The 25,611-nt window shown below is 36.1% G+C and overlaps 1 protein-coding gene across 5 annotated transcripts in view; it reads right to left on the reverse strand.

Moving 5' to 3' along the window:
- The window catches only part of thoc6 (THO complex subunit 6), a 264,436-nt gene that overhangs the window by 219,270 nt on the left and 19,555 nt on the right, over positions 1 to 25,611 (reverse strand). The window contains exon 1 of one of the 5 annotated variants that reach the window (XM_090391705.1): positions 21,292 to 21,422. The exons of the other annotated variants lie outside the window; for them this stretch is intronic. The gene's annotated coding sequence lies outside the window, so the exon portion shown is untranslated. Of the gene's footprint in view, positions 1 to 21,291; positions 21,423 to 25,611 lie in introns of those variants that run through there. 5 annotated transcript variants of the gene reach the window in all.

Raw genomic sequence — 25,611 nt, forward strand, 5'->3', positions numbered from 1 at the left:
TAATCATATACTAAATTGTATACGTGACATCTAAATTAATTTAAATAAATTTCAGACTCTTGATTATCTCTCAAATAAAACAAATTGCTATAAGTACAATTATATAGAAGTATAGAAATATTTCACTATTGATATGAATTTTTTCAGTACTATTTTTCAAATAGTACTGAAAAAATTCTTAATTATATCAATAGTGAAAACTTTTTTTAAATTTTATTTTTATATTTATATTTCTTGTTTCTATTCTTCAGAAATGGATAATTCAAGAATATTAAGTCAAAGAGACAAGGAAAAATATGCTTGGAATGGGTATCTTTATGTTAAAGACAAGATTGGTAAGAAAGGTTCAATTCAATTTTGGTGATGTGAAAATAAACACAAAGGACGCAACGGTAGAATCTGGACAAATGTCAGTGATGGATCACTAATTTCTGAAAAACAGGAACACACATGTAGCAGTTCTGGAAATGAGGCCAGAGTAATCATGCAAGAAGTTAGTACAACAGCCAAAAAATTAGCGGATACGACAATGAGCAACCCATCACAAATCAGAACTCAAGTTCTACAAAATGTTTCTTCTGCGGTAGAAGGAATGCTTCCAAATCATAGCAGTCTGTGCAGAAATATTCAAGAAGATTAAAAAATTTAAAAGCCCCAATTAATTCTGATTCTAGAGAAACAATAATTATTCCTGAAGAATACTTAAATTATGAATTCAGTCCGTCCTACAATTTGAACTTTTTTTATTGGCTGATTCCGGATCAGAACAGGTCGACCCCATGAGAATATTAATTTTTGGTCGTGAAGCCATGCAGTGTGGAGCCAAAGCATGAATGAATTATTTATGGATGGCACATTTTTACTTTCTCCCCTCTTTTTTTTCCCCTCAAATTTTTGTTATTTTGGCTAGAAAGGATGGAGGTCCTGTTTTTCCTGTTTTATATTGTTTATTACCTAATAAGACTCTTGAAACATACACAAAATTATTTTATATGATACATGAAATGTGGCCATTACTAGATCCTGAAAATATAAATGTTGATTTTGAAATTACCATTCATCAAGCGTTACGTATAGTATTTACACAAGCTAACATAAATGGTTGCTTTATCTTCGTAAGCATTTAGCTTCATGCAGTCTTTTAACCAGATATAATTCTGAGGCACAATTCGCTTTAAATTCAAAAATGATCACTTCGCTTGCTTTCGTTCCAGAACAAGATATTATTTACGCTATTTCTGAACTTGAGAATCATTTATCCAATGAATTTGAACCAATTTTAGAATGGTTTACGAACACATACATAGATCGTCTAAGGAATAACAGAACCAGGGCTCCTCAAATGTTTGGTCTGTGTACCAAAGAACAATAAATGGAAGCAATAGGGCAAATAATTTTGCGAAAGCCTGTCATCGAAAACTGCAATTGAGCTTTGGCAGCAGCGCAAGTCATCCAAATTTATGGATTTTTATAAATGGACTACAAAAAATTCAAAAAACATATGATTATGAAAGAGCAGTAGCAGGTTTTCAACAAGAGCACAAACGTAGATGTTACAATGAAGCTGACCAAAGAATTTTGAAAAACGTTATTATGATAGGGAAAATATAATAGAATATTTACTTGGTATTGCATATAACTATAATATGAATTAATAAATTCAAAAAAATTGTCTTGAATTTCATATACTTTTTTTGTATTATTGTATATATGTAACATTTGTAAATATGTTTGTTAATTACAAAATAATATTAATAAATGAATTAAAACAAAACTATATTTTTTCTTTATTTTAATACTGTGCAATTACACCTTTTCATTTTTAAATCATTTTTGGACCACTCATTTTAACCATCTCTTTCTGAAACGATCCTACAAATTTTGATATATGATATAAACGAAAATATATAATATAAATATTTATTAACTAGCTGACTCATTTTTTTGTATGGGAAATTTCAAGATAACTTCTATACAAGTCGCAATTCTACACAATAAAAATAAACTTAATTATAAGTGAGATTTTTTCAAATTTTATGTTTATACCATTCTTTTAACTCATTTCTCAAAAAAATGTTATTTAAATTAACCTGGTAATAGATCAACAGAATAGAACTGCATATTTGATCTTTTATTCTGTCGCCAAGTTGTCATATACCCTTTTGGACAATTCCGTTCTTCCCACACTGTGGCAACAGTTTGGAATAGGTCCTTTCCTGTATCAGCACGATAACTGATGCACCTATTCACAAAGCAACGGCCTTAGCTCCTTGGTTTGAAGACATACAGGTGGAGGAATTAAACTGGCCATCCCAAAGTCTTGACCTCAACCCTAGTAAACATCTTTGGGATGAGCTGGAGCGAAGGTTGTGTGCCAGACCTACTTATCCAACTAACACTAGTCAGCTGTTTGCCATACTATGGGAGGAATGAATTCTAGCAGCAGTTTACCAGAACGTAGTGGAGAGCCTACCCTGAAGGGTAATGGTTGCAATCTTTTTTGTAATCTAATTGTTATGGCAGAGGCAACTAAAGCTAATGTATTATGTCTGTAGCTGTTCATTCTTCTAGCCAATTTGCCTGTTTTGCTGAACATTGAGGTAAATGAACAGGAGGTGTTCAGCATATTAAAAAATATAGATGTGAACACAAGCAGTGGGATTGGATGCATATCAGCCTATATACAATATGAATGTGCAAGAGAATTGGCATTGCCTCTGACGAAGTTGTTTAATCTAAGTCTCAGCTTTGGCAGGGTTAAAAGGGAGTGGAAAGAGGGTAAGATAGTATCAATGCATAAATGTGTCTCCAAGACATAGGTAGCAAACTACAGACCAATTAATACATTGGTAGTGATTGTTAAAGTATTGAAAAAATTGGTGAAAGGTAAAATACAACAGTGAGTGGATAGAGATGTGATACTCTACAGAGGGCAGCATGGCTTTGTAAAGGGTAGGTTCTGTCTTAGCAACTTATTCACATTTTATAATAAAGTGACAACAGAATTGGACCAAGGTAATGGCTACACCATGATACTGCTTAACTTTACCAAGGCAACTGACAAAATAATACCACATGGAAAACTACAAAAAAACTGGAGAGAATGGGAATGGATATGAGGCTAGCAGTATGGATAGTGGCTGACATAGATGGCTGAAAGACAGACACCAGAGAGTAGTATTTGGTGGAGTGGAGTCTAGGAGAAATATGGTGGCTAATGGAGTAACTCAGGGTTTGGTACTAGGGCCACTACTCTTTAATTTGTATACCAATGAATAGAGAAAGATTTAAGAGAGGATATTCAGTTGTATGCTGATGACGCAAAACTGGATAGGGCAATAGCTGATAAAGGTGATGTAGATATCCTGAAGGATGATTTAACACATTCATTGCCAAGCTGAAAATTGGAATTTCATGTGGTGGCCAAATTTTTTTTATTTGATAGCGACGTCCACGCGATAACGTGTGATCGGCCGTCTGGTGAGAACTCGCATCACACGATATCGCGTGATTGGCAATGAACGTGTTAAATAAATTGGCATAGTGGGCAAAGGATAATTATTGTCAATTTAATGTTACAAAATCTAAGGCTATGCACTTTGGGTTGAAAAGGTTGCATATGGTGTATCATATTGATGGTATCTGTTTGCAGGAAATTGATGAGGACTTGGGGATAATGATGGACAGAGTTAAAGTTGGCATAATAGCTCAATGAATTACTTGGATGTTGAAAAACATGAAACAAGTAAAGATAAGGGAGTTATTATCCCTCTTTAAAACTATGATTCGGCCACATCTTGAATACTGCACAAAGATTAGTCCCCTGGGTTTCTTGCGGACCAGGAGGTGGTCGAAAAGATTCAGAAACGAGTGACCAAGATGGTGACAGAGGTCTGTGGAATACTCCCTACGAAGATAGATTGAAGGTTTGCGAGTTGCAAAGTTTAGTTGACGGGCATAAAAGATGGGACATGACAGAAACTTTTAAGATATTAAAGCAGTTTTGAAAAATTGATATAAGTGAAATTTTTCAATATCTGACAAACAGAGAACTAGGTGCCATCCATGGAAGAGTTGTGTAAGAGTATGGTTAGTATGGATGTGCAGACCAGATTTTTTTTTTTTTTTTTGCATGCAAAGTGGTGAGAGATTGGAATGGATTGCCAGAATTGGTTGTGAGTTCCCTGATGGTGAATGGATTCAAGGAGAGGTATGATAGGATTTGTGTGTATGATGGTTGATTTGGGTCTCCTGCGATGAGTCTCCAAACCCCATGAAGATGCCATAAATAATAATAATATCAAAGAGTTGTCTGAGAGATATCAAAGAGCCAATACTGTGGTATTTTAAGAGGATTTGAATAAGATGGAAAGGTGGTGAATGAATGCACGTCAATTTAACAGAAGTAAATGTAAAGTTTTGAAATTTTGAATCCACTATTGATGAAACTATACAACAGAAAGTGGAGGAGGGAGTGATGGTGAATAGAAGTTTGAAGATGAGATATTTGTGAAGATGGCGAAGGAAACTCAGAAGACTGCTGCCATACTCAGATTGATGTGGACTAGCAGAAATTAGAGGGTGGTTCCATTGCATAAAGCCATGATCAGATCACAACTGAATTACTCTGCTCAGATTCAGTAAGTGGGATTTGAAGGGTATAAAATAACTCCGGAGATGATACCAAGCCATATAATAAAAATGACATCAGGACTGCAATATGTTGATTATAAGGATAGGATGAGGGCATGTTATCTGTAGAATTTGGCAGATAGAAGATAAGAGGGTATTATGACTGAGACATTTAAGCTGCCAAGGGGTATTTACCCCCCACCCCCCATTTTCTTTTACGATGAGCCCACATGAAATGTCATAGAAACTATAACACTATAGTGCCATGTGTGGGGGAGTAATTAAGGAGAAAGAGGTAGTCCACTGATATGTTTCTTAAAGACTTGAAGGTCATACTCAGTGGGAAAAACTATATGGGGAAGATCATTCCAAAGAATAGAGGTGGATGGAATAAAGGAAGATCATGAGAAATTTGTTTGGTATGTTTGGAGTTGGACAAATATTGGTATTGGCTATTGGCTACAGTTCTTATATGGTTAGAAGAAAGTGGAGGAATGGTAGTAGCAATTCAGAGGAGCAATCTCCATTAAAGTACCTATAGAAAAGGCACAGTGCAGAAATAGAGTGCCTATGGGAAAGCGACTGAAAAGAGTCTGTGAGGGAAGGGTTAAGCAAACCCCCCCCTCTTTTCTGAATATCATCAAGAATTCATAGGGAGATTTTGTGTGCACCATTCCAAACATGGGAACAAGATTTCAAGGTTTGTTGGATCTGATACTTATAAAGTGTGAGGAGAAAGGAAGAGAAGGACATTTTGAACAGAAAAGAATACCAAGGGTTTTAGAGTCTAAGGAGACAATGTATTGTAATATGTTCATGCCAGGATAAATTGGATGTGATATTCAACCCAAAAAGAGAAAGTTGATCTTGTAAGGAAATTGGAATATTATCCAAAGTAAGAGAGAGTGAGGTAGGATCTTACTTGCAGGTAATAAAGCAGCCCTAAGTTTTTATGGCATTGGCTAAGTTATCTTCATCCCATTTGAGGATGTTGACAAGATCAGTAATTAAGTCATTAGTCATAAAAGATCTTGAGGGATCTATCATTTGAGTATTATAGGATTTCTTGAATGAGGAAGAGGCATGAAGAGTACTGTCATCAGCAAAGCTGTGAATATGATTTGAAGTCAGAGAGAGAGGGAGAGAAGCATGATGTAAAGGAGGAAGATTGTGGGTGAGAGTACAGAACCCTGGGATTTTCCCACATTGACAGAGAAGTTTGATGAGAGGAAGCCAACCACCATTACATGTAATGAACAACCAGTGAGGAAGCTGGCCATCCAATCACAGCATGCGAGCAGGAGGTCATAAGATGGTAGCTTGTTCAGGAGGTCTCAATGCCAGGCATGATCAAATGCCTTTAAAATATCAAGGACGATAACATGGGCCTCTCCAAATCTTTCCTTGGCTTGTGTCGAAAGGTGGATAATATAAGCTAGGAGGTCAGCTTTAGAACAAGAATGGCAGAATCTATATTGGTGATTGCTAATTAACTGTTCAGTCTCCAAGTAGTGAAGAAGCTGGTTGTTGACTATCTTCTCCATCACTTTTGAAAGTACTGAGGTGAGAGCAATGGGACTATAACTAGATGGCTGACTTTTGTCTCCCTTTTTTGGATAGGTTGTAGGGCTTGCTTCTCTGCTGTTGGTAGATGTCAGTAAAATGTGATAACTTATATATAGGTAATAGAGAACGGGTGTTAATTCTGCATCAAACGTTTTGAGCTCAAGATGGTATTCCTCCAGTTGTGCTCAAAACTTGATACTTATTAGTATCAAGTAATAGTGTTGGAGGTGATTTGCCTTGGTTATCCAGGCAAAAAAGGAGAAAAAAACTGATGCCAAGAGGTATGCCTTTTCCTTGGGTTCTCTTAATCTGAAGGCATTCCAAAGAAATGCATTGTAATTCCAGCTCAGCCTTTTAACACAAATTAAAATGCATAACAACACATTGTACTATATATGAAATTATACAAATCAGTGTATAAATAGTGATAAACAACAACTATTAAGTTATTATTAATTTTTGTTTGTTTATTAATATTCTAAAAACTTATGCACTCTGAAATGAAATATGGCAACAAAATTTTAAAACATGGCTTATCCCCACTGAGGATTATAACAGGATCCATTAGATGTGACATGAAATATATAAAAAAAATGTAAGATTTCTAAAACAAATTAATATTATTCTATTGATAAATGAGGAAGTAAAGATGACCACATCAATGTGTTTTTGTTCATTAAGCTTTACAATGCTATAAATTGCAGTATCAACATCTACTGCAGGGTGCTTCTGACTTTCCAGAATACTGCTTGTTTTCCATCATATAGTTTTCCATGCTGAATGCTGGGATCCCTGGCTCTCTGTCAGGGACATTATCTTACCTAGATGGCTTCTCATCGGTGTTTGTGTCTTATTCATAACATCATTACACTAATGTTAGTGTAATGATGTTTTAAAAGTTTCATTTAACAGTCATATTATGCCACAATATTTTTATCATCTTAAGTAAAAGGAACGGGGTGCTTAAGGGTCAAAGCAATATAACTGAGAGGAGACCTCCACATAGCCTTCAATGGAATGCGGAGAACCGATCAGGGCTTCTGACCTAATGTCCAATCCTCACCTTCTCGTGGTGCACCCTGTTAGGTATCTAACTGGATACTGAACGGACGAGAATGGGCTGGCAATTTGGGATTTAGCTGACCAAATTGCATTATAAAAAATGATGGTATAAGATGAGAGAATTTCATGCCGGCTGGGGCATCGCCCGGTTAAACAAGGCCCCCAGTGTTTAAGACAGGGAACCAGGGCAAACAGCGAAAAGTAGCTACTGGAACAAATCCTAAAACTTGCGCCAACTCAACATCACCAAAGATCAAGATCAGTACTATCAAGATAAGAAGCCTGAATGGCAAAGAAATGGAGCTAGCTGAGGAATTGGATAAGTACCAGATCAACATAATAGGGGTGACTGAAACAAAAAAGACAAAAACAAGTGAGATCTTTCTGAGCAATAAATACAAAATGTTATATTCAGGCAATGACAATCAAGGAAAAGAAGGGGTAGCCATAGTATTCAACACTAAATACAAGGCTAATCTTCTTGAATGGCAGCCAGTCTCAAGTAGAGTGATGTCGGCAAATATCAGAATGGGGAACTGGACAATGAGACTTATTTGTGCCTATGGTCCCACAGAAGGTTCTACTAAGGTAGAAGTGGAGAAATTTTTTGAGGCTTTAGAGAAAGCAGCTGACACAATGAAAAAGAAAAAGTTGGTCCTTGTCATCATCAAATTCCTGCCATGTACCCTCAAGGGGTGTACAGGATATGATAGTACTACATGAAAAATTTACATCATTACTAACTTCCTATCTACAATTTTCCTCCAAATCAGTCTGTTACTTGTCAAGACTCCAACATTATCAGATCTTATATTTCTATCATCTAAGGGACTTTGTACCGTATCAATACACCTATATCTTGGTCTTCTGATGGGTCGTTTTCCTGCCAACCTGGCAGAGAACTCTTGTTTTGCTAATCTTTCCTCCTCATTCTGATTAAGTGACCTTACCACCTGAGATTAGCTCTACTAACGCATTCCTGGATGCTGACAATGTCAAGTTCTTTCCTAATATCCTCATTTTTAATATGATATTGCCATTGATGCCATCTCTTCCTGCCTCTAATCATTCTCAGGACTCTCATATCTGCGGTCTCTAGTCTTTGGCCAAGTGTTTTACTTCTGACCCAGCTCTCAGATCCGTAAGTTAAAACTGGTTTGAACACCGTCTTGTATACAGCTAATTTAGTGTTCCGACTAATTTCTCTCTTATTCCATATGAATTTATTCAATTGACTTCCTACCATACCAGCTTTGTTGATTCTGTTGTCTATTTCCATATTTAATTTACCATCTTCACTAAAAATCGTGCCTAAGTAGCTGAAATGTTTTACTTGTTCCACAGGTTTTCTGTTCCTTGTTGGGGATCTAAATAGCAGAGTAGGAAATGACTTGTCAGATATACAAAAATATTATGGGAAAATTTGGAGAAAAGAGCAAACCTAATAATAATGGCAAATACCTGTTGGATTTCTGTTCAGGACATGGACTGGTTATTACTAACACAATGTTCCATCATAAAAATGTGCACAAATCCACATGGAGAGAAGACGCAAGGAATAAGAAAAGTCTCACTGACTATGTTATTGTCGATAGTGATGTTTACTCACTGGTACAAGGATAGAAAAATCAGAACTCCATGGTGGGCACAGGAAGTTAATGAGGCAATGAAGGAAAAGAAGAAAGCATATCAAAACTTCCTGGCAAATAAATCAGCTTGTGCTCTTACAGAATACAGAGACAAATGTAAGAAAGCTAAACACTGTGCAAAACTGGCTAAACAAAAGTCATGGGAGGACTGTTATTTAATTTACAAATTAAATAACAGCGAACCAAGCACTGATCCTTGTAGCACACAACTAGCTACCTTAAATCTTACAGACTCATATCCCCCGTATACCATCTTTTTTTATATCTATCAGTCAGTCATCCTCTTATCCATGCTACGAGGGTGGTCTGAAAAGTTCTCGGCCTAACAATGAAAAAACGAATTTATAATTTCAAAATTATTTTTTATTTTTCAACATAATCTCCTTTTAACAAAATGGGCACTCATTAAGTGAACAATCTCTTTTACATCTATATCAAGAAGGTGGCAAGATATTCTGGAGGTTGTTGAAGAAGCTCAGAAATGAAGGAAAAAGTGCTGTAAAAGGAATTAGAGATCATTATTATTATTATTATGGGCAACTCCAGGGTGTCGTTAGACTCATCGAGGGAGGCCATAAACATCATGTCCACACAAGTATATGACATTCTCACAGTATGTATCATACCTTGCCTTGAACTCACTCACTGTCATAGCACCCACAACAGACTCTGGCAGCTTATTCCACTCACTCACCACTCTAAAAGTAAAGAACCCAGCTCTAACACCCTTGCTAAAAACACTCTTGCCCAACTTCCATAGATGTCCCCTAGTTCTCCCACCACCAGTCCTGATCTCAAAAATATCCTTTGAATTAATCCTATAGAAACCCTTTAGCAAATTCAATATCTCAATCATATCTCTCCTTTTCTGCCTATCAACCAATTTCTGCAACCCACAAATCTTCAATCTGTTCTCATAAGGTTCATTCCACAGACCTGCAATCATCTTGGTCACTCACCTCTGGATCCTCTCCACCTCCTCCCCATCAAGAAGAAACCTAGGTGACCAAATCTGGGCACAGTAGTCGAGATGAGGTCTTATCAAGGCTTGGTAGAGAGGAACAATAACTTGCTTGTCTCTGCTCGTCAAATTTTGAACAACCGAGAGAATTGATGAGCTAATTTAGCCACTTTTGCAATGTCCCCCGTAAACTTCATCTCCCTATCCACCAACACTCCCAAGTCCCTGGCCTCATCAATCTCTGGAGTACAGTTCCACCAATGTGGTATACTGCTGCTAATCTTTTCATCCCAAAATGCATAACCTTACATTTTGTCACATTAAATTGACATCCATTCTCTTTAGCCCAGAACTCCAATTTATCCAATTCTTCCTGCAAGAAAGAGGGACAAATTCCAGACGATTGGAGTAGAGCTTTCATTGTACCCATATATAAAAAGGGAATGTCAGTAAATAAAATGTAAATAAAACTGAATGTGAGAATTACAGAGGCATTTCATTACTTAGTGTTCTTGGTAAGATATATGCAAGTATACTTGAGAAAGATTGTGGAAGAGAAGCTTCTTAAAGAACAAACTGGATTCAGGACAAATAGAGGCTGTCAGGATCAGATTTTCACTTTACGACAGATAGCTGAAAAATCAATTGAATATAAGAAAGATCTGTATTTAAGTTTTGTAGATCTGGAAAAGGCATATGACAAGGTGCCAAGAGAGAAGCTATTCAATACGCTACAGTTATATGGTGTTAATGGGGCATTATATCAAGCAATACTTAGTCTCTATTTGAGTTGTAAGTCAGCAGTTAGAACTGAAGGAAGTACAGGAGATGGTTTAAACAGGGCTATCTTTAACTCAACATAACCAGAGTTAAAGATCGGTACTATCAACATAAGAAGCCTGAATGGCAAAGAAATGGAGCTAGCTGAGGAATTAGATAAGTACCAGATAGACATAATAGGGGTGACTGAAACAAAAAATACAAAAACTGGTGTGATCTTTCTGAGCAATAAATACAAAATGTTATATTCAGGCAATGAAAATCAAGGAAAAGAAGGAGTAGCCATAATATTCAACACTAAATACGAGGCTAATCTTCTTGAATGGCAGCAGTCACAAGTAGAGTGATGTGGGCAAATATCAGAATGGTGAACTGGTCAATGAGACTGATTTGTGCCTATGGTCCCACCAAAGGAAATAAAACTGAATCTGAGAATTACATAGGCATTTCCCTATTGAGTGTTCTAGGCAACATTTATGCCAGCATACTTGAGAAACAGTTGAGAAGAATTGTGGAAGAAAAGCCTGGTGAAGATCAAGCTGGATTCAGGCCAAATAGAGGCTGTTAGGATCAGATCTTCACTTAACGACAAATAGTTGAGAAAGCATGGGAATATAACAAAGATCTGTATTTAAGTTTTGTCGATCTGGAAAAGGCATATGACAAGGTGCCAAGAAATAAGCTATTCAATACGCTACAGTTATATGGTGTCAATGGGGCATTATATCAAGCAATACATAGTCTTTATCTGAGTTGCAAGTCAGCAGTTAGAACTGAAGGAAGTACAGGAAGATGGTTTAATGTTAAATCTGGTGTGAGACAAGAATGTACATTATCTCCTCTGTTATTCATTAACTATATGGATCACATTATGAAGGGAAGTGGTATTAAACATGATATCAGAATTGGAGATGTTAATGTCAGCTCTTTGCTTTATGCGGATGTTATACTTCTAAATAAATCCGCTACAAGTTTGCAAGATTCCCTGACTAAATTGAGTTGCTGTTCTAATAGATATGGTATGAAGGTCAGCAATAAAAAGACAAAGACAATGAAAATAGGTAGAATCATTGAAAATGTCAACTGTGTTTTGAACAGAGCCTGTGGAACAAGTAAAACTTTTCAGCTACTTAGGCACAATTTTTAGTGAAGATGGTAAATTAAATATGGAAATAGACAACAGAATCAACAAAGCTGGTATGGTAGGAAGTGAAATGAATAAATTCATATGGAATAAAAGAGAAATTAGTCGGATCACTAAGTTAGCTGTATACAAGACAGTGTTCAAACCAGTTTTAACTTATGGATCTGAGAGCTGGGTTAGAAGTAAAACACTTGACCAAAGACTGGAGACAGCAGATATGAGAGTCCTGAGAAAGAATAGAGGCATTAACAGATGGCATCAATCATAATATTACATTAAAAACGAGGATATTAGGAAAGAACTTGACATTGTCAGCATCCAGGAAATACAGAGTTAATCTCAGGTGGTATGGTCACTTAAACAGAATGGGCACGGAAAGATTAGCAAAACAAGTGTTCTCTGACAGGTTGGCAAGAAAACGACCCAGAGGAAGACCAAGTTGGAAGTTTATTTTTCCCTTGGTTAGACTATAATAAATTTAGTTTATTAAGGTAGTGCAACATCAGGCAACTCTGAGCAAAGGTGAACCAAGCTCTCATCACTCTTGTCTCAGTATCTCCCATAATGGAAAGCACATCTCCTTGCAGACATCTATACTGCAATGCATTAAGGGAAGGGCCACTACCCAGACCGGTTTCAACCTTTATTGAGGTGCCATCAGTAGGAGGCAGACCCAAACGTGGAGATACTAAGGCAGAAGCAACAGGAGAGGTCATATTTACCTATACCAGTTCCCTCGAGAATGGTAATATAAGAGGAACAGGGAATCCGGGGGGGGGCTTGAGTGGACAGTGACACATGGCGTGGAGAGAATGTGTGTTGAAAATGACAGCGAATGTGTATAAAAATGGAGTATATAGCGATGTGGGTGGAGAAGTTAAGACTTAGCAGATGTGTATGGTAAGGGTGATAAAGTTGATTGGGCAGATGTAGTCAGGGAATCAAAACCAACACATGACTTGGATAGGACTGGCTACATACCTAAAAATGAACTGCTGTGTTTGTTTACAAATGCCAGAAGTATCATAAATAAAGGGGATGAAATGGTTTCAGCGACTGAATTTATTCGCCCCAAAATCATTGGAATAAGTGAAATGGTTGAATGAAGATGATATCATAACGGGAATAAAAATGGAGGTGTACAGTATTTTTCGTGGGGTCTGGGTAGTGGCCCTTCCCTTAATGCATAGCAGTATACATGTCTGCAAGGAGATGTGCTTTGCATTATGGGAGATACTGAGACAAAGAGTGATGAGAGCTTGGTTCACCTTTGCTTGCAGTTGCCTGATGTTGCACTACCTTACCCCAGTCCTGAAGATATTTTCAGGCACAAACTTTGTTTGCTTACACTTGGATAAAGGATTAAACGAAATTTATTATAGTCTAACCAAGTGAAAAATAAACTTCCAACATCTTTCTCTAAATCCGGAGTAATTCAATAATAAGGTGGTACACCTGTTGGCAACTCCTATAGGTAAATATGATCTCTCCTATTGCTTCTGCCTTAGTATCTCCATGTTTGGGTCTACCTCCCAATGCTGGATATGAGAGGCTATGCTTGGAGTAGGTTTTTGCCTGTCTCTGAGTAGAGCCACCACTGAGATTATAGCTCTGTCTGGTAGTGGGGTGATCCTGCCACTGGGTAGAGCCAATGCTGAAAAGTTCTTCTTGGTGACAAGGTGAGCCTGTCACTGAGTGAAACAAAGCTGAGTTCGGCAATCTTTCAGGATCGTCTAATTTTTAGAGAGTTCTTTACTTAAATACACCTCAATAAAGGTTGAAACCGGTCTGGGTAGTGGCCCTTCCTTTAATGCATAACAGTATATACATGTCTGCAAGGAGATGTGTTTTACAATATGGGAGATACTGAGACAAGGAGAGATGAGAGCTTGGTTCACCTTTGCTCGGAGTTGTCTGGTGTTGCACTACTTTATCCCAGTCCTGAAGATATTTTCAGGCACAAACTTTGTTTGTTTACACTTTGATAAAGGATTAAACTAAATTTATTATAGGAAGACCAAGATATAGGTGGATTGATATGGTACAAAGTCCCTTAGACGATAGAAATATAAGATCTGATACTGTTGGAATCTTGACAAGTAACAGACTGATTTGGAGGAAAATTGTAGATAGGAAGTTAGTAATGATGTAAAATTTTCATGTAGTACTATCATATCTTGTACAACCCTTGAGAGTACATGTCAGGAATTTGATGATGATGATGATGAAGAAGAATCAGAATGATTTTTTTAAATTTATTGGTAGATTTGGAAAAATGGGATTTCTTCTGCAAAATGGAGAGGCTGTGTGATTCAGCACCATCATCTAATGACATAAATATTATTATTGGGGATTTCAATGCGAAGGTTGGATAGGAAAATATTTATAAAGGAACAACTGGAAAAGACAGTTTACGCACGCATGCACACTATAATGATAATGGATAGAAACTGATAGATTTGGCCCTCATTCTCAGCTTCCAAGGATGCCCCTCTTGTCCTTTTAAATTGAAAAATTTAAAAGGACAAGAGGGGCTTTTAAATTCCCTACATCCACGGCACCTCGGAAAAAATCAACAAAATCCTAAAAAAACATAACTTGACCTCTTGTTACAGACCATATAGAAAATTGCCATCCCTTATCCGCTCCACTAAAGACCAACCACTTCCCCTAGACCTACCTGGTATATACCAGATCCCTTGTAGCTTTAAATTGTCCTACTTTGGCCAAACAAGTAGGACAGCAAATATCAGAATCTCGAAACACAAGGACTATATCTGATTTCACCAGTACAGCCACTCTGGGCTTGCAGACCATGCTCTGGATACTCACCACAGAATAAGGTGGAAGAAAGCCACAGTATTAGACTGCAGCAAGTTCAAATATGAAAGACTATTCATGGAATCAGCCTCAGCCCTTAGGAACATGCTAAACCTTAACAAATTTGGATGCATGAGACTGCCCCAAATTTGAGAAACATATATCAGAAGAACTTCAGCCCAAAAGCCAGGAACACCTAATATAGCCCGCCAGGGGGCACCATCACGACTTTAGGAAAATGGTAGCTTCCTCGCTTCGTTTCTCATTTGCTGTTATGTAGTACTTGCGTGCACTTGTCTTTATCTTAAGTTCCCATGAAGATGGCAACATGACGATGCCGAAATATCGGAAAGTATATATTAAAGTTGATTTAATTTATATTTCTAGTGTACGCTATCAATTCCTTAAGTATTTAGTTATCAAATTTACATATTTAGAAGTAATATCACTAGCCAACCAAATGAGATGGAAGTGCAAAATCGAATGAAGTTAAGGTTAATCAGATGATGACCCCCCCTCCCCTGACCATTCCTCTTCTTCTTTATCACTGAAAGGGGAGAAGGAAACAAACAGACCTGTTTGTTTCCCCACACACACACACACACACACATCTGTGGTCATCCCAATCCTTGTGTTACACACACACACACATACACACATCCACTCCTCTATTCATCATCCACTCTTCTCACACAGTGTCTCCCTCTCTACCCCAATCTCCCTTTCTCTGTTTGTCTTGTGTTCCTTCTCTCTCATTCTCTTCACTCATGCTACTCACCTTTTTCTCTCTCTCTCAGTTCAAAAGATGTTCATTGGACGAGTAAAGTAAAAAAATATATAAATCAATAATTCTCCCAGTTGTTATCTATGAATGTGAAACATGTATGAGTGGAGAATTTGATTTCAGCTTTTAAAAGGAAAATCCTTAGAAATATCTAGACCCGAGAATGACAGTGGTCTCTTGAAAATCAGATACAACCATGAGTTATATCAACTTTATATAGAACACACAATATCTTGTGTTTCCTGTAATCCTTTTTTGTATCCATACATGGTACTAATGTACTATAGGTTGATCAACCAACTTCTCATGTATGGACTTTAAACATTAAAAAAAAAAAAAAATAATAATAATCCTTTTTTGCACAACAACGATGTTAGTTTGAAATCCAGTGAACATAACAGCAAACTTAACTGTCATATTTATTTTGTTTTTGCAGTGTTTGAGTTAATACTGTAAAAAATTAAAATGAATAAGGATATCTGTTAAAATCTTTGGTGATCTGAAAAAAGGCATATAAGGATAAAGAAAAAAATTTTTCAAAAACTCAGTCTGTTTGGTGTAAATGTAATCATATTATAGAATAATATGTAACTTACACTTAAGCTGTAAAGCAGCAGTTAAAGGAAGAAGGATATACAATTTGATTTTATCGTGTGAAGCAGGGATATATAGTATCTCCTATGTCAGCCTAGTTGGCTGAGTGGTTAGTGTATCCACTCTCCAACCAAAAGGCTGTGAGTTCGAATCCTGCCGTGGGCATGGATGTTTGTGATTGTCTGTTGAAATACTAGTGGTGGTGGTCAGGGGTAGATGGCATTGGTGGAGATGAAGGTAGTTGCAGTTGGTGTAGATGGAGAGTTATACAGTAGGTGCCCGTCCCCCGATGAGTCTTTGGACTCCCTGTAGATGTTATGTAATAATAATAATATCATTGCCTATTTTTTGAAAGTTGTCTAAGGTTTTTTTTTTCCAAATGATGACTCAAGAAAAATGCACACATGAATGAATCTCAAAGAATTACTGATTCTTTCAGAAATGATTTTTTCTTCATATTATTATTTTAAGCTTCAGCTTGTTGTGTTCACAATATTGAATGAAGGAAATCTGCTCTCTTAATCCTTCCTACTACCTCAATTTGGTGAGAGAGTGAATGGACAAAAGTAGGCGAGGTATGCCGGTAGTGTAAACTACCAGAAAGGCCACATCAGCATGGCTGGCAAAAGCAGGGGGCCATCAACAAGTAGGGCTAGCAACCCACTCATAGATACAATACAAGATGCAGAAGAAATTACCATGAACAAAAATAATTTATAAAATTGCAAAATAAATTCTTTCTTGTTCATGGTAATTTCACACATAGGAGTTAATTCAACCTATAGTACAAAACTATCATAGATGGGCAAAAAGTTGAGAAGAAAAAAGCAACCAGTTAATACTGGATTTGAATACCTCTAGATTGTATGCTTTAGGAAATGCATAAGAGAGAAGATTCTTCCAAGCTACTGAAGTGGAGAGATGCATTAAGAGAAAGAAAATATGGCTGGTACATTTGGAGTTGAACCATGAAGAAGGCTAAAAACTGATATTTAACAGATTTAGAGCACAGTGAGGAGAAAATTACTGAACTTAGCTTTCATGAATAGTGACAAAAGAAATACGTAGAAATGCAAAAGCAGAAAAAATTATTATTGTTATGTAGGTATCTCCATGGTCAGATGACTCATTGTGGAAGACCTGCACTAACCTTTATAAGCACAGTACCTCTCCTTAAACTCATTCACTGTTAGGGCACACACAACTAATCTAGCAATCCATTACACTTACTCACCACTTTCCAAGTAAAATATCTAGTCCACATGCCCTTACTAACTATACTCTTACACAACTTCCAGTGGTGACCTCTAGTTCACTCTTTCTATTCATTGTGTATTAAAAAATCACCTTATTTGTACACAGTCAAGATGCAGCTAAATAATAACCTTTAGAGATATTTCATCAACTTTTGCAATATGCCTTCTGTACTTCAACTCTGTCTATTACCACAAAACCGAGCATCATCAATTTACTACAATCGAGTACCATAAATGTTGTACACAGTATGTAATCTTTTCAATCTAAAATGAATAATGACACATTTTACATCATACACATCGCCAATTTATTTAAATCATCCTGTAGGATATCTACATCACCTTTATTAACTATTGCCCTACCCAGTTTTGCATAATCAGCAATCAACTCAAAATCTCCTTTCAATCTTTTCCTATATCATCATCATCAAATTATATATACCCTCGAGGGGGGGGGGTGTATTGGATATGATAGTACTACATGAAAAATTACATCATTACTAACTTCCAATTTACAATTTTCCTCCAAAATCAGTCTGTAACCTGTCAAGACTCCATTATCAGATCTTATATTTCTATCTTCTAAGGCACTTTTTACTGTATCAATCCACCTATATCTTGGTTTTCCTCTGAGTCTTTTTTTCCTGCCAATCTGGCAAAAAACACTTATTTTGCTAATCTTTCCTCTCCCATTCTGTTTAAGTGACCATATCACCTGAGATTAGCTCTGCTAATACATTCCTGGATGATAACAATGTCAAGCTCTTTCCTAATATCCTCGTTTTTAATATGATATTGTCATTGATGCTATCTGTTCATGCCTCTAATCTTTCTCAGGACTCTTATATCTGCAGTCTCTAGTCTTTGGTCAAGTGTTTTACTTCTGACCCAGCTGTCAGATCCATAAGTAAAAATTGGTTTAAACACTGTCTTGTATACAGCTTATTTAGTGTTTTGGCAAATTTCGCTCTTATTCCATATAAATTTACTCAGTTGACTTCCTACCATACCAGCTTTGTTGATTCTATTGTCTATTTCCATATTTAATTTACCATCATCACTAAAAATCGTGTCAAAGTAGCTGAAATGTTTTGCTTGTTCTATTGGTTCTCCATTCACAATGCAGTTCATATTTTCAATGTTTCTGACTATTTTCATTGTCTTTGTCTTTTTAATGCTGACTCTCATGCCATATCTTACAACAGTTATTCACTTTAGTCAAAGAATCCTGAAGACTTGTAGCAGATTTATTTAGAAGTATAACATCATCCGTATAAAGCAAAGAGCTGACATTAACATCTCCAATTTTGATATCATGTTTAATACCACTTTCCTTCATAATGTGATCCATATAGATAATGAATAACAGAGGAGATAATGTACATCCTTGTCTCACACCAGATTTAATATTAAACCATCTTCCTGTACTTCCTTCAATTCTAAGTGTTGCTTGATATAATGCCCCAATGACACTATACAACTGTAGCATTTCGAATAGCTTCTCTCTTTGCACCTTTTACATGCCTTTTCCAGATCTACAAAACTTAAATACAGATCTTTGTTATATTCCCATGATTTCTCAACTGTGTGTGTCGTAAAGTGAAAATCTTATCCTGGCAGCCTCTATTTGGCCTGAATCCAGCTTGTTCTTCACCAAGCTTCTCTTCCATAATCCTTCTCAATCGTTTACTTACCAGGAACAGTCAGTAGAGAAATACCTCTGTAATTCTCACATTCAGTTTTATTTCCCTTTTTATATATGGATACTATGAGAGCTCTACTCAAAATCTGGAATTCATCCCTTTGTCCAGCTTTCTGAACTATGCAGCGCACGCAGCCACTGGACAACATTGGTACTCAAAGACCACAATGCATTTTATGTTGCAAAATATTTTCAAACTCCATTCTTAAACCGTCAAAGTTGTTAGAACATTTCAACAATCAGCATAGTGGTAAAGCTGCAGGACATACACTTAACATATTGAAGTCTAAGAAGGTACGATTCGATAGCAGTGGTACAATTACAAAATTTGACTCTGTGGTAGTTCAGAAGCCTTTGCTAGAAGCTTCTTATCAGGTGGCATATTTGTGTGTAAAGAAAAAACCTCGTACAATAGCTGAAGAATTGGTGAAACCATGTGCATTGAAAATTGCGAAAATTGTATTAGGTTCTGAAGCACATAAAAAAATTCAGCAGATTACATTATCAAATGATGTGATTCGATCACGCATCCAAGACATCAGTCAGGATATTTTACTGCAAGTAGTACAAGATATTAAAACCAGTCCTCTGAAAGTGTGTATTCAATTGGATGAGTCAATTGACGTTGATAATTGCAGTGAGTTATTAGTATTTGTCTGATACATAAAGGAAAAGGAAATTTTGGAAGAATTTTTATTTTGTGTTCAACTGAAAGTAACGGCAAAAGGAACTGATGTTTTTAATCACATTAAAAACTTTTTCTTGAAACATCAAATACCAATGGAACATCAGTACATATTGATTAGCTCTATATGTACTGATGGTGCACTTGAGTTGTTAGACAATAATTCTGTTTTTTTGCCTATATCAAAAAAGAAGTACCGCAATTACAATAACACATTGCATGTTGCTCCGCCATGCACTTGAATCAAAAACTTTGCCAGAGAACTTAAAAAAATATTTAGCTACAGCAGTAAATATAGTAAATTATTCAAAAAAAGATTCCAGTATTGCAACCACATGTTTATTAACATAAATAAAAATAAACAAACCCGACAAGTTTCGTGTCGGGTTAGGATGGATAGAGATTACAATATTTCCAGCACAGAAAAAAAGAAAAATGAAAAATTACATTATTTAAAACAGATACTCAAAAAAAAAAAAAAATAGTTTGGAATCTAAGATAATCAAGAAAATCCTAAACACACCCTCCTACAAGCATGTCACAAAAGCAAGATTTCAAGAATGCAATCACGCTACCATACATCAAGAATGTTACAGACAAATTGGCCAAATTACTAAGCAAACATAACATTAAAGTTGCTTTTCTTCCGCTAGAAAAAATATCAAGATTTCTACATCCCACCAAAATCTCCACATCACTCTTTAAAAATCCAGGTGTATATAAAATTCATTGTTTCTGTGACATCTGCTACGTAGGCCAAACTGGAAGATCAGGGGAAATTCGTATGAACGAACACCAAAAAGACGTGCAAAAAAGGAGATAACACAAATCAGGCCTAGCATCCCACACAACTTCCACCGGCCATAATGTATTCTGGCATAAAATGAACATGTCCTATATTGAAAAAAACTGTTTCATAAGGAAATTTAAAGAAGCTGCCTAAATTAAAAGGCCTAAGTTCGATTCTCGTCATGATGGGAGGAATCTTTATATGGACGTTATCAATTGAAGGTGAGCTAGCCGATCTCATACGAAGGTAGCAGAGTTTTCTTCGTGGAAACTCGGGTTTTTCATCCCACATACAGACAAATCGGCCCTTCAGAACACACGCAATTTACAGACAAAAAATACTGGCCATGGTGCTGGTGGTGGGCAGTAGATGGCGTTGATGTAGGTGATTGGTAGTAGAGGTTCTGTGTAGTAGTCGAGACGAACAGTTGTACAGTGGGTGTCCTCCCGCGATGAGTTTTCGGACTCCTTGGGCGTCACGAATAATAATTCCAACACAATGCAACAAAAACCAGGGCCTAATTCTACACCAAGTTTGGTCAGCATTGATAAAAAATATACCTAAGTCAGACCTCAGACAGTGTGAACGTGACAACATCCAGCATTGTTCAAACTTAGCATGCACAGATTCTGCATTCGGATTTTTTAATTTAATGAACAGTTAGATAGCCATAACATCATAGAATGGACTATTTTGAGTAATTTCTCATTTCTTGTGTTTAAACTTTTAGTTACCTTTAACCCCTGAAGATGTAAGTCAAACGACATAAGAAACTTGTTGGGTTTGTTTATTTTTATTTATCTTAATAAATATGTGGTCGCAATACCGGAATCTTTCTTTTGAACTGCTAAACCATAGAAACCTACCTTACAAATAGTAAATTATGTTCGAGGACAGGTGCTTAATCATCGTATCTTTCGTTTACAAAGAAAGCGGTGCTAACCATAGTGTGCTTCTTCATCACACTGACATAACATGGCTCTCCAAGGGATGTATGCTCAGCAGGGTTTTTGAAATGTACAAGGAGATTATTCAGTTTCTTACTAACCAGAATTGTAATTTATTCAAGACTTTGAAAGAACAGATGCAGTAATTCAATTGGCTTACTTAGCAGATATTTTCACTCACCTAAATGAATTAAATATATCAATGCAAGGGTATGGTAAGAATATAATAACCTTTAGTGAAAAATTATTTGCTTTTATTGAAAAACTAAAAATTTGGATACATTAAGTTGAAAATAGTAATTTTGCAAACTTTCCCTTGCTTGATGAAATTGTTCTGGAAAATGAAAAAAATCACAATTTTACCTGAAATTGTAATACATCTGCAACAATTGATTGATTCTTTTCATGGATATTGGCAAAGAGAAGAGGTGGATACTGGATCTATTTCTTTTTTATCTAAATTCTATAAACGATGGTAATTTAATAAATGATGATCTTATTGAAATGCTAGCCAGTGCACGTATTCAAATAGAATTTGAAAAATTAGATTTAGAACAATTCTGGTGTACTCAGAACCATTTCCACTACTGGCGAAGACAGCATTGCAGACACTTCTACCATTTGCTACCATCTATCTTTGTGAAATGGGATTTTCATCACTTTTGCAATAAAAACAAAAACCTGAAATTGCTTAAATGCAAGTGATGATATGTGCATAGCCCTTTCGAAAAAGGAACCTCGCTTTCAAAATATTATTATGAAAAAGCAACAACAAATTAGTCACTAAAAACTGATATGTTATTTTGATTTTGTTTGATACATATATGTATATGTATTTTTCAGTAAATTGTTTTGCAATAAATTTTCTCTTTAACAAATAAATTTTATTTTCTAACAAATAAAAAACACATTTTTCAAGGGGGCACGAGAATGTAAATTGAAGTTCACTGGAGTGCGGGCCAGTAAAAAGGTTAAGAACCACTGCTTTAAAGGCTATGTGGAGGTCTTCTCTCAGTTATATAGCTTTGACCCTTAAGCATCCCTCTATATCATTAATATACAAATTAAATAGTAGCGGACCCAGTAAAGAACCCGAAATCATTTTACTAGTCACTCTCATTCTCATAGATTCCACACTACCATGTACTACCCTCTGATGTCTGCCTGTCAGCCATCCTCCCCTCACGGGCATCCATGTTACCAGTGTTGTGTCCCAATTTACGATTATTAGGCTTTCAACTATCCTTACATGTGAAACTCCACTTGTCTTTGTCCAAATCTTATTTATATACGAGATATCACCCAAATACAAATATTCAAGCTTCTTCTCCCCTTAGTGTCCCTAAATATTTATTTTATACTGCACTTTTCAGGACATTTAGTTTAAGATATAAAATTAAAAAACAAGGAGCAATTACCAAAATATGTCTGAGTGTGAAACTAATATGCAGCGTGACCTTTATCTCATAACTTAACAAAATCCCCCCCCTCCACACACACATGATTAGGTTCGTACGTTGTTACAAGTGGTGCATTGAGTGGCAATCTCAGAAAACTGTATTTTCAATGAACAAAAGTTTATTGAACTCTTAAACATGGTACAATTCATTCTTTATCAAATAAAACTCAATTCAATACTAAGAATATATATAATACAAATTTTCACTGGCTAAACACAAGTATTAGGCTAAGATCCTACATGAGAATTGTGATCATATTGCCATAACAGATTCTATACATACAAACAAGTATAATCCTAGAACTAGTTGATCCTTTGTCTAACCCCTTACTGGTTTGATCACGCTATAATTCTGTATTTTCTAGGACATATATAATCAGTTACTCTAATTTTCTCACTAAGACAATATGTACCACCTTACCCCAGTCCCGAAGATACTTTCAGGCGCAAACTTTGTTTGTCACACTTGGATAAAGGATTAAACTAAATTTATTATGGTCTAACCAAGTGAAAAATAAACTTTCAACATGGATTAAAATTATCCTTATGGGTCAGAAAAATGCAATATATAGCCTTTTCTATCAAATCAACCTCACCTTCTCCAGGTGTAGCATATTTCCATCCAATGGCTCTGAAAATTCCAGCAAGTTTTTATAGTATCCACAGCCTTAAAAAAACTTGGCATCCTTCTTCTTGCTTAAAACATTACTTTTCATCTGCCAGCTATCAACTCCATACAAATTCCAAATCCATCCAAAATAGGCATACTGTTTCCGCATTTGGAATAGTGCACCAAAAATCTCTCTATAAATTCTTGATATCCAAAAAAGAATAGTTTGCCTATTCATGTTGGAAGCTTAATGGGCAGCCACATGGACAGTTTGACTAATTGATAACCCTTTTTCACAATGGGTCCATTGCACATTTTCTTTTCTACAAATATTTCAGTCAGGTTGAGTAGAACTGGCATACATCATTCTCCCCATTTCGGCTTAATCTATTATAATACAAGCAGCAGCTCCCCAACGTGCTTTAATGGGTCAACTGCCAATCTACCGAACATGATACTTTCACTGATCTTTCATCCCATCTCTCTCTGTGTAACAGCCTGTCACATGAAGTAATCACCAAAAACTACACTTCAGCACTTCAAAAACAACCTTAACAGATTCATTCTCTGTTAACCCCTCACTCACAACCATAGCATAAATTTCCCATAGCTTCTGCAACCACTTGTGTGGAAATGATATATATAAATAACAATAAATAAATATTAGTAAGCTTAAGGATATCAACACTGTATAACTGACTAGAGTGTCTGACCTAATGTCCAATCCTCATCTTCTCATGGTGCACGCTGTTAGGTATCTACCTGGATATTGAATGAACGAGGATGGCTGGCAATTTGGAATTTAGCTGACCATATTGTATTCTTATTGGCTTAAACCACAAATAAATGATAAAACATGACTGAATTTCATACCAACTGGAGCGTTGCCCAGTTACAGAAGGGCCCCAGTTGTTTTTACCTAGGAACTAGGGTGAAACAGTGAAAAGTCAGCTAGTAGAACAAATCCTGAAACACATTAGAACTCAACATCACCAGAGTTTAAGATTGGTACTATCAACATAAGAAGCCTGAATGGCAATGGAGCTGGTCGAGGAACCGGATAAGTACCAGATCGACATAATAGGGGTGACTGAAACAAAAAAGACAAAAACTGGCGAGATCTTTCTGAGCAATAAATACAAAATGTTATATTCAAGCAATAACAATAAGGGAAAAGAAGAAGTAACTATAGTATTCAACATTAAATATGAGCCTAATTTTCTTGAATGGCAGGCAATATCAAGTAAAGAGATGTGGGCAAATATCAGAATGGGGAACTGGACAATGAATCTTAATTGTGCCTATGGTACCACAGAAGGTTCCACTAAAGTAGAATTGAAGGAATTTTTTCATGCTTTAGAGAAAGCAACTGACACAATGAAAAAGGAAAAGTTGGTCCTTGTTGGGGATTAAATAGCAGAGTAGGAAATGATTGTCAGACATACAAAAATATTTTGGGAAAATTTGGAGAAAGGAGCAAAGCTAATAATAATGGCAAATACCTGTTGGATTTCTGTTCAGGACATGGAATGGTTATTACTAACACCATGTTCCAACGTAAAAATGTGCACAAATTCACATGGAGAGAAGAGGCTAGGAATAAGAAAAGTCTCATTGACTATGTTATTGTTGATAGTGATGTTTTCTCGCTGATGCAGGACACCAGAGTGTATAGAGATTTGAAATTGGAAGTGATTACTATTTAGCTTTGAGCAGGATAAAACTAAATTTCATATTGAAAAGAAGAACATGAAGTTTTAAATAAGTAAGTTATAAAACGAATAAAAGTTGAGCAGCTCTGAGATGTGAACTGTAGACTAAAATACACAAACATTATTAAACGCAAAACGAAAGAGTTTGAGAGCAGGAACCAAATCTTGGAGTTCAGTGGTGTTAAATGTGAATGAACAGGAAAAGATATTAGTACCTAATTACTGTTGTTTGGAATAGTGAAGTGCGACTTACAGTAATACAGTTTAAACTATGGAGAATATTTGTTATGTGTGTTCCGCTAATGTTAATTAAGTTAATTCATAAGTGCTCTCTCAATAATTTGATGTATTGAAGAATTTGTCTGGTAAGAGTAGTTGTATAAGGTTCTCTATTCTAGCATTAACTGTAATATACCTCCGATGCTCAAGGTCCGGGAATATATTTGCTTGGAATATAG

This window comes from Typopeltis vanoorti, chromosome 4, assembly GCF_054136105.1.
Source record: "Typopeltis vanoorti isolate ZY-2024b chromosome 4, IOZ_Tvanoo_1.0, whole genome shotgun sequence".
Classification (NCBI taxonomy): Eukaryota; Metazoa; Arthropoda; class Arachnida; order Uropygi; family Thelyphonidae; genus Typopeltis; species Typopeltis vanoorti.